We start from the raw sequence: 11,185 nt of genomic DNA, 5'->3' as shown, positions 1-11,185 counted from the left end.
ATGGAAAAAGAATAAAAGAAAAAACAATTATTTATAATATAATATTCAGTACGAAATAAGGGCATAAACGACGTCCAAAAACCTGCATTCAGTGCCTAAATATTCGGATTTTTTCAAAGAACAAAGTAAACATTATTTAAGTCAATACAAATATTTAAATGCTACTTAAATGAACATCATGTATTAAATGTTTAACCTGTATATAAATTTTATACTTCTCTGAAGTATTTGTATGTGTATTTTCGGCGTATCCGAACTACTAATTTGTCCGAATTTGCATAATTTTGAAAGTACGAATCTGCTTCATTTTTGCTTCATTTTCATATCAAATACTGCACAACACAAAACAATGACATCGTCAATTTATTTACTTTTTATGTAATTGGCATTGTATTTCGTGATTGACGATAAGTCATAAACATCGTATAGTAGGTCTAGTGTTTAAAGATAACCCTGTCGAACCTCAATATAAAAGCTCGTGCTGTGTGACGTCATCCCCCACGTGACTTAAAATTAACATTTAGGAAAGCGAAAGTTAGAGTTATTTATGTTGGGGTTATACTCGAATAGCTGCACTTTTGTGTTGTTTCTGTTGCTATGGAGGTCAGTTGCGTAGATTGTGATCATTCTATATTGATCACGGTCGCCGAAACGCTTTTTAAACGATTTCCGAATATTTAGGCAAATCCGGAATTAGGCAACTGTAGCAGTTAAATTTACTGAGACTTAACTCTTGGGAATCCCAATTATGTTTGCAATAATACACTTCACTGACAATCAATTTAAACTTAAATTAATAAATACAAGCTAAAACATTACATTTAATTAATGTTAAAATTCAAAAAAATACGAACTACTTTTACTGATGTACCGGCATACATCCGAGGTTGTTTTCGATAAAAAAATGGCCGAGGAGTTGCGAATGGACACTGACCATATCACAACATGGCCTATATATATATATATATATATATATATATATATATATATATATATATATATATATATATATATATATATATATATATATATATATATATATATATCACCGAGTAGTTTAAAGCTGCACTCTCACAGATATACCATTTTTAAAACTTTTTTTTTATTTTTTGTCTTGGAAAGAGCAATTTTTTGCACAAATATCTGCAAACCAATGATATAAGTTTGCTGACAAAAGTCAGATCGTACATTTTCATATTTCCGTTCGAAAATTAATGCTTTATGGCTAAAACCGTCACTAATGGTTTAGAAAAATGCATAAAACATCATTTTTTTAACCAAAATATAAAAATCTGCGATCTAATTTTTTGTCAGCACTCTTATATAACTAGTTTTCAAGGATTTTCGCAAAGATTGGCTCGTTCCAAGACAAAACAAAGTTGTTAAAACGTTCAATCTGTGAGAGTGCAGCTTTAGGTGTACATGTAAGAAGTATTTGATCATCAATAAAAACATTATATCGCTGTGATTTTTTTTCAAACTCCTGTGGAAGTGTTAGTTACCGTTCGATGAATATGATTTTGGGCATATATATGATAGGACAGCTCTAACAATTTTATGTATTACTAAACGCTTTGAAGTCTCGTAGGCTTAAAATTGAGTGTTTGTATCTTAGAAAATATATTGCCATTTAATTTACGTTTATGCTTTATAGATGAAATGCTTGCTCACAGGTCAGTGGCTCTTTCCTTCCTCTGTTTTGGAGAATTGATGCTGCTGGCTTTCTGCGCGAGGAACTCATGGTCCCAATTTCTCGAAAAGTCCCTTATAACAGGATTAAGCTAATCTCACTATTTTTGTTGTTCTATAAAATGTGTTATATTTACTTCTTCAAGAATTTTTAGAAATTATGTAGGAATAATCTGTATGATTATCAGAATAAACTATTTTTCATTTATCAAAATTCATTTTCAGTATGTATTTTGGCCAATTGAAATAAGTGACTTAAGCCTGTTAAGCTTAAGAAATTTCGAGAAATTGGAGCCTGGTCTTGCGTGTCTCAGAACTCGCTGTACAGGTAGTCGGTGACGCCGTTAGATTTGGATTCAAAGGAAAGTGTGTATAACTATTTACACGTATATGTATTTAGAACGCATGAATGTTAACACATGGGCAAAGTTATGTTACATGTTTCTTTCCATAATGTCAACTAGTTACAAGTCCCATTTTTTATTAGGCGTTTTTTCCCTGCATAACCGAAATACTTAAACTAATAATACAAAATATATGATCGTTTAACTGTTGCGGTCATATATACTACTAAGATTTTGCTAAGACTTACCTGTATCTTTTTCCGTTCCAAAATGTATTACCTCTAGTTTATACTTTATCAATAGTAATGACAAAAATACAACAATTATTATGTAGTCTTAATATCAGTATCAAGTAAACTGACGCCAAAATGACGTCAAGATGAATATCAAAATATTCTGGTTTGGCAAAATAAAAAGAAGCCATTGAATTTTAAAAACAAAATCGTTTCGACAACATAAACGTGACTGAAAATAAAGTTAAACAATGACCTTTTGCAACTATTCAGTGGTACTTGAGTTATGTCCCTTGGAAGTATACGACGTGATAAATTGCGTCACAGATGCTACGTCGGAAGGAAACATTTTGCTTCGAATGAAGACTTTAAACAAAGATAACTTCACGATTTCTTCACCATTTTAAATGAAACATAGCGCAGTCTACGCTGCTGACGGGGTCCCGCCTTCGATCCTTTACCAGAGTTTGATTGAGAGTTTAATTTCTTTAAACACTTCGACGAACCTTTTCACAAAACGGCCGTTTTACGGAGCACTGTAAAACATTATTTTGAAACAGGTTTGTCGAAGTGTTTGACGATACTAATCACCTTATAATGCAACCGGTAATAAAACGAAGGCGGGGCTTTTAAAGCGGCAAAGACTGCCCTTGGTTTCATTTAAAGTAGTGGTATACACACACTGGTATATATGACATTCAAGTACATGGCGTTAGTGTGCTCATTCATGTGACAAAAACTTAATAATTTTTACTCTGGTGTTTCTACTTGGAAATTTCGGCCAAACGATGCAGTGACAGTGGGACTTTGATAAATATATGGCTAAGTGAAAGATAAGATGGGACTGGTGCTCATAAAAAATACGCATGTTAAAAATATGCTTCATGGAGCCGAATGCTTCTATTGTTAAAGAGCTGACAACACCTCCAGCGCCGCATGCCAAGTTTTTCGGGCAACCACAGATATTCCGGACGGAACAGTCGTTAACAGTAAACGTGCCATATTTGACGTCGGTATGTATAAGATTCAAGCATATTTTACACTCAGTAATGTCAATACCAACAGTTACAATCGCGATTTAAAGTCAAAGTGAGCCCAATATATACTTGACAACTTTTTTGTGACTAGGCATTGCCTATCACATTCATGTGTTAAACTTGTTTAATTGAGTTTTTTTTTGTCACATGTCGATTCTGTTATAGACATACAAATGATACTAAAATACAACATTATCGATTTTCATAACTGCAGAGCTAGTGTTCGGACCGCCTATCGGTACTTCGGTATTGATAATGATTTTGCATTTATTTGTGTTCACCATTGCAACAATTTTGGTATATTTTTAAAATGTATTACACCGTTTCGCTCTTGAAAAGTATTTCTTGAGTTTGTTTGGGATGAATTTTTATGTGAAAAACTACAGAAACAAGCTCAGTAGCCAAAAGTTTAAACATAAATCCCGTTTAATGGCACAGAGTAACCGCTAAAGACATAGAACACAAAAAAAATATCACAAACAAGAAACATGGAACAACAGCACAAAACTCAACAAACAGCACATTGCATATATACTATACAAAAAACTAGGTATGTTTATCAAGGATTGTAAGGTACCCCCTTGGAACGGTCAGTAAAATGTAAATTTACTGGGGGTTTAAACCAGTTTACGTGCACAAACCTCAGTCTTATCCCAACACTCCTACATGAAGAAAAAAGCGTAAGGTAAATCTCATCAAAGTATGCATTAACTTGAGGAAACTTAATAATAAAACAAATGATATTAAACTAAAAACGAAACGAAATAGACCATCATCGCACGTTAAACTAGGACCGCTGAAAGCTAAAACAGTTTAATTTTGAACAGGCGACTTTTCGAAGATGTATATTGCTTTGGTCTAATGCCGTGGAGGACCCGCTGAGAACAGGTCCATTTACGTAGCTCAAGTGTGTTCATTACTTAATTTTATTACATCCTCCCATATTGTCAATGTACAGATAACAGAAATAACCATATTTTGCTCATTTTTCAGAATGTCCGGACGAAGTTCTCTGAGCACTTCACCGACTGAGAATTCAGCTTGTTCTTACCTTTTCTTGTCAACTATACAGACAATAAAATATCCTAGACAAAGTTTGTAACGCGAAAAATATAGTGTTTCGATTAATTCATCTCTAGCAGTTTCCAAATTCTAACAAGGGCGCGACCAAACCATCCAAAATGACTCCATAGAATAAAAAAGTTCCTATTTTACACTAAAATCGAACATGGCTGTTTCTTTCAACGCGTTTTAAGCAATTTCATTTATAATTTAAATAATTGATATCATGCAGCCTAAATGCGATGTAAATTAAAAGCTCATTAGCCAGCCAAGAAAACGTTTCAGTATTGATTTGTTGAATTGCACGTAAGGATTGTGAAGAAAATATGGTAAGATATAGCGAGATATTTAAACGATATGAAAACTTTGGTAATTTTCCTCGTAAATATCTTTCCTGATATGCGCTCAGTTGAAATACTTTTAAACGAAGGTTCAAAGTAAAACAAAAGTTTCTTAAGTGATGAATTAGATAAATAAAGTATTTGCCGATTGCTGGAAGGCCAGGAAGGTCCTGGGGGAAAAACAATGTAAATAATATAGTACATACATGATCATGTCCTAGTATTTCAATCCTTACGGTATTGTACAAGTTTAGAGCAAATCCTTGTTTGATATAATGAAAATGGAATTCCATGTGTTAATGAAGATCACAATTGTGTCCTTGTTGCTCTCTTCGTCCGTTGCCAAACATAGTAAGAAGTATAACAGGAGGTTCAGACGTCCGCGGGTGAATCCCGCCCTGTGCGACCCGAATATAGCGCCTTATGGATGCCTTGCAGTGCCTCGGGAGGAAGATGTCATGGATTTGAGGATATTCAAAGAAAAGGTGAGATACATGCAAAGCCGTTTACAAATTTTATTCATGAACAACAATAGAATAAAATACACGGAAAGGAATGAAATGGTGAAATTGACAATATTTCACTGACAATTCTTTATATTTCATGTAAGGTGTTTTTTCTATTGAAACGGGATACTTGACATGATATTTATAAACATGAAAACTCCTTAAGCTGAGACGTACATATCAATATATGAGTTGGTCTTTATTTTGAACAAATTGAGCCTAAACTTTCCGGTTATCGTGTAGGCTCAAAAAAGTACTAGTCAGTTATGATCACTATCCCTTTTTTGTTTGCCTATTGAAAGGACACAGTTTTTAAAAAAATTGTCTCTTTATCTGATTGCAAAGTGCTTTGATAGTAGTATCCAGGGCCCAATTGTATGAAACTGGATAACTTAGCCACATATTATAATTCGGTAAGTTTTCACAGATAAGCAATTTAATTGGTCAACAGGTATTGTCGGATAAATATTGACCAATCATACACATTACGACTAACATTAACCTAACCAAAGAATTAATCGGTATTATACATTTGGCTGCATGCAGAGGTATTGATAACTTTTTATATACTTCCATCTTTGCTACCGAATTAATGTGAGGGTGTTCATAAGAGGTGCATGCAACGTTTGGTGCACACACGTACTGACTTGTTGTAAATCAATTGTTGAAAATACGGATTGCTTTAACTTTGAATTTGGCAAATGATTGGTGGTGAGTGCATACATTCTAATGAGCAAAATACTTCCTACATTTTATTTGTACCATGACAATAGTCTCGCAAACAGCTAGTTTGATTGAAACTGTTTATTGACAAAAAACGAAATAATAAGTGCATCAACGTCAACAAATGTTCTACCTGTAGTTGTTTTTAATCTAACACACAGGTCAGTGGCACTTTAATGCCTCTGATATTGAGAATTGATGCTGTTGGCTTCTTACGAGACGACATCGCTGGTGTATATGCGCTTGACCTTGCATATGAGGTCATCAATAACACCGCCTACTTGGGTTCAAGGGAAGGTACGTAGCTACTAGCTAACATTCAATTGGAACAAAATACAAACAGTGCTCTGCATAAAAAATGGAACGCAATTTAAAAAAAAGAATGTCGATCGAGGAATTATATTAAGACACTCATGATGTAAAAATAGTTTAATACTGAATAAACGTATTGCTAAAAATCGTATTATCAGTAATTTTATTGTGCACTAGCTTACACTCCTTTCAATGTTGTATAGACTCCTGTTCTCAAAAGAACCGTTACCAAAGTATTAAATGTGCATTTGATTTGGATATGTGTAGTGAAAATACAAAATGAACTATGTCTATCGCATATCCAGAGTCGCTATTGTAAAAACAAAACTTTGACAGATACCTAAGATCTCTACGATATCGCCCTAAGCAACACGCAATCCGGCTGACAATCAGTGTATATTGTGGAGGCGTGTTTTCCAAATCTGTCAGACCCGAAGGCGATGTAAAATATACCCATTTATTACATTACGCATTGGTATACCGGGGTGATATCAGCGGTATATAACACTCGCATAACATAATAATCATTAAACATTCTTTTTCGTTTTATGATATATAAGAGGAGGCAAAATCCCCGGATCCGCCTGCCAAGTTGTCCCCGCAACCACGGGTATTCCGGACGGCACGGTCGCTAGCCGCACTCATGCCATTCTCGACTTCGGTAGGATCCTCCCTCTATATTGTAAAATACTGGCCCCAATAGCACGAAAAATCTCAAGTCAAATCTCAATGTCAGTCTCAACTCACTTTTCCACATAATATCAAAAGCTATTAAAAATGACATATTATTTAATCATCATCATCATCATTTTACACCTTTGAAAAGGCATTTTACCATACAGTATGTTGATTTATGTCTTTGGTCAATATTCCAAGGGAATAATATTCTACAGCCAAAAATGTAATTCAGTACAATTTCCAGTTGTTATTTAATAATTACAGAAGTATATGTTTTGCCCTGGAACCAAGTTTCTTTGAAATATTGACAACATCTTTTTATCAACAAAATCTATGCTGAAATACGTTTTCAAAACTTATAAAAACATGCACGATTTTGAACCATTTTAACCTTTTATGTGGTATCATGAGTTGAGAATGAGATTTGACTGGAGTATTTTTGTGAAATGGGGGCCTGTGTACGACGTAGATGCACACAATTAGTATGCATTTTGAAGCAGTGGAGTCATAAACTATTTGAATTGCATATACAACGTGTTCGATAAAGCTGTAAGTTACATGACTGCTTGCCTCAAGCAGACAATAGACAACCATCATTCACGTAGTCGTAATTTTAAACTCCGTGTTATTCTTTGGATGTCACCAAGTTTTATATTAACACAATGATTTGTGATCGAACACCGTTATTTGTTAAAGAGTATCAAATAAATTCATTTTGAATAGTTTAGGCTACTATACTTATTGTTTCCTTATCTTTAACTTTAGATGTAGAATATCCACTTCCGCTTGGTGCCGCGAAGTTACGCACCTACTTCGTATCAGAACACCCAGACGAGTACATCCTGTCATTCAACTGTTTCAACAGAAACAACATCAACAATGGCGTATGCTATGGACGTTGGATAGTTGACATTTTATTACGCAAGGGGAAGGTCGATCGTCCACCTATGCACCTAATCGTCCGCGAAATGTGGGAGAAGTTCGGACTGAAGTTTGAGGATACACGGAACACGCTAGTTTGGATCGGTTATGGTAAGTAATTCGAGTTCGAATTGCATTCTGAGGGCATCCAAGGGCGAAGTGTTATTTGTGTTTTTGTATTACACTTCCACAAACCTTCAGAACCGGGAACACACTGTCCACATAATTACAATCCAAATTAATTTTGCCACTGATCGAGGTGACCTACTCCCGCTACTCGATTCGATTCTTATTTAGGCCACTCCTTTTTTATTTTTTGGTTTACAAGAATTTTTGGAAAAAATGTCCACCGGGTGGTCGAAAAAAAAAAAAAAAAAAAAGGAAAAAAGACACAAAACATTCTCTTTAAGGGTGAAAATCAGAGAACAACATAAAAACGTTGAAAATATATATCATTTACTTGACATTTTAAATTTTTAAACTGCTATTGATGCATGTTTTAATACACTCCAAGTTTCAAAGTTCTAATTTAACACACAGTTTAAATCTTACATTCTGTGGATATAAAACATCAATGAAATTGACTATAAAACATGTTTACATGTATAATCTACACTTTTTATCAAAGATACATTGAATATTACTCAGCAAGACATTTGTTTAGCTTTAAGGGTATGCTAAAGCAAAAGTAAATGCAGAACACTTAAAAACTGACACATATTAAATTGAAAAAAAGAGAAGGCGAATTTTACGCATTAAAATACACAACAATTGCACTGTATTTAAACAATATATTACATTTTCTAAACATCGTTTCAGTTATTTCAATATTGGAAAATGTCAATAAAGTGAAATAATTACCAATTTTGTAAATAAGGAAGTAACATTTTATGAAGACATTTGAGCTTTAATTTTGTGAAAACAATTCCTAAAAAACCAAAAACCAAACTAGACCTACATTTGAGTTTTAATAACCTTTACCATGCGGGTCCTAGTTGTGTGTAACCCGATCCATGCTAAGTCCGAATATTTTCGGACCGGGATATTTACCAAGGGATGTTCACCAAATCCATTTCAAATTCAAATATTGCAGCAAATTACCATATCAGTACATAAAAATCACATAGCAAAATAATAAATCTAGCATGTGACTTATCTTTATGTACCAATGATAGTAACAGAGAAATCCATCATTATGTATCGGATATTTTCATCTTCTACCAACTCCGCCATTTTGTGTATACATGCGTTCACAGGGCATCTATACTTCATTCTTGTTTATTTTTCTTTTTTAAAGAGTATTCCTTGGTTACAACAACAAATCTCATTTATAGTGAAATATCAAGTTCATTACAAATTGAAATGGACTTATTCAAAATAGTTTTCCGTGTTGTTTTATCTAAATGTTTTGCACACAACTCCTGGCATAAGTAAATGTCATTGACACATGTGTTCAACTCTTTCATTGTTTTTACTCTACTATTAACACAAACATGAATACACATGTACTCTAGAATAAACACAAGCTTTACATTGACTCAATGACATGTATTTCCAAACCATTTTTTAATTTAAAATCCATAAACAACACCGACCGAACTTGTGAAACTAGGTCACCGGTGTCAACTTAGAAATTCTACTTTCGATTTCACCACTCACACTTAGTGCACTGTTATATGATATTTAACCATAAAATGTTATAAAATGTTTTTCTCACACATAAATTACAGATTTTTGTGTCTACTAATTCGATGGCAGCCGCTGACACTTTTATTTTTTATCTATAAACTGGGAGTAAGATTATTGGTCCCAGCCATAAACAACAATATTTTCATGACCTAAATTGGCGGTGAAAACAAAAATCACGTGACAGACAATTGTTTGTGTCGGCTGTTAAATTTGCCAATGTTTATTGTTATTGTTATTTTAACAACTCCTGCATGTTTTAATTAATTATTCCATACAAAGAATAACTGCTATCGTCAATTCCGCCATTGCCACCGGTGCGCTGCCATAACAGTTGACTGGCTCACATGGTATCACTATAAATTGGCGAATACGGCTACGGAACAACAAACCAGTCAAGATCTATTGCATTCGTACTCTTATCTGTTCGTTTTTCTTTCGTTTCGCACCAAAATCAATACGGTCGGGAAAATAATTTCGAAAAAAAGTGAAATTCATTTTTTATTTTTTTTGTACTTTTCGGAAAATTAGACTCGCCGGATTTGTAAACCAATTTATATAAAAGTAGTGGCCTTAGGGTGAAGTGCCAAAAGATGCCTTTGAAAATCAAACTATTAATTACAAGAGTTTGCGACTTTTCTCATTCAAATTCGTATAACAACACAAAGTCCATAACTATATATGTACGAGAATGAGTTTATCGCATTTATCCGGAAGTTTTTTCGTTCTTGACAGTTAATTCAATATATATGAAAAAAGCTACAGAAACATGCTCAGTAGCAAGCCTGCTACCTTGGGATAATGGTGTCTGAAATTTACAAAACTCTACAGAGTGACGAACCGGTCGAAATCACCGCCAATAATATGTGACAATCACACCAAGCCATGCATATAATATCAAATCAAAGTATGAATCAAAAGACGGTAAAAGCAGACGAGCAGACTAATTAGATTCTTACTCATGACAAAGACAAAGGCTTAGACAACCATTTATCTACCCTAGACCACCATACATTCACGAAACTTGACACTTTATTCATTATGCTTTAACAAAATCAAAACATTCTAAAATGAAAATAATACTATGAAAATTCTACAGCGACTAAAATATGTTTTTGTTCAATGATGGAGTAAATATGTTCTGCTGGTACTTTACCATTTTTAACGCACATCGCAAATTCTCGAAATGTAGTTTCGTTTTCTTTTTTCAGAATGTCCGGGCGAAGTTCTGTAGACCTGCAAATTGGAGATTGATAACAAATCAACGAAAAATGTGTTTTCAACCGGAATTTTATTGATACAAAATAAAATTATCTAGCTGCTTGGTCGCCAATTTTGTTGTTGTCAGTCTATGATGGTGAAATTCACTTTCACAGTATAGTTATTGTTGGGTCATTCGAGATCATGTTATAGGTCTTAATGATTCCTTGAAAAAAGAATACCACTCAAGCTAAGGGGCATGGACAGAGCTGCACTAACCGTTACTGTTATTGAACAGTTTCAGTCAAACTGAGACGAGACAACTGTTTTCATATTCAAGATCGTGTTTCCAAAAGATCGCCACTCTTCCAGAATAACACCTTACCCGTTCTTTATCTGACGAAGTGTCGGAGTTTCAGATTTAAGGATTGATTGGATTGTGAAGAAAGCACT

The sequence above is a fragment of the Mya arenaria genome, chromosome 6 (genome assembly GCF_026914265.1).
Source record: "Mya arenaria isolate MELC-2E11 chromosome 6, ASM2691426v1".
NCBI lineage: Eukaryota > Metazoa > Mollusca > Bivalvia > Myida > Myidae > Mya > Mya arenaria.
This window is presented reverse-complemented; position numbering follows the sequence as displayed.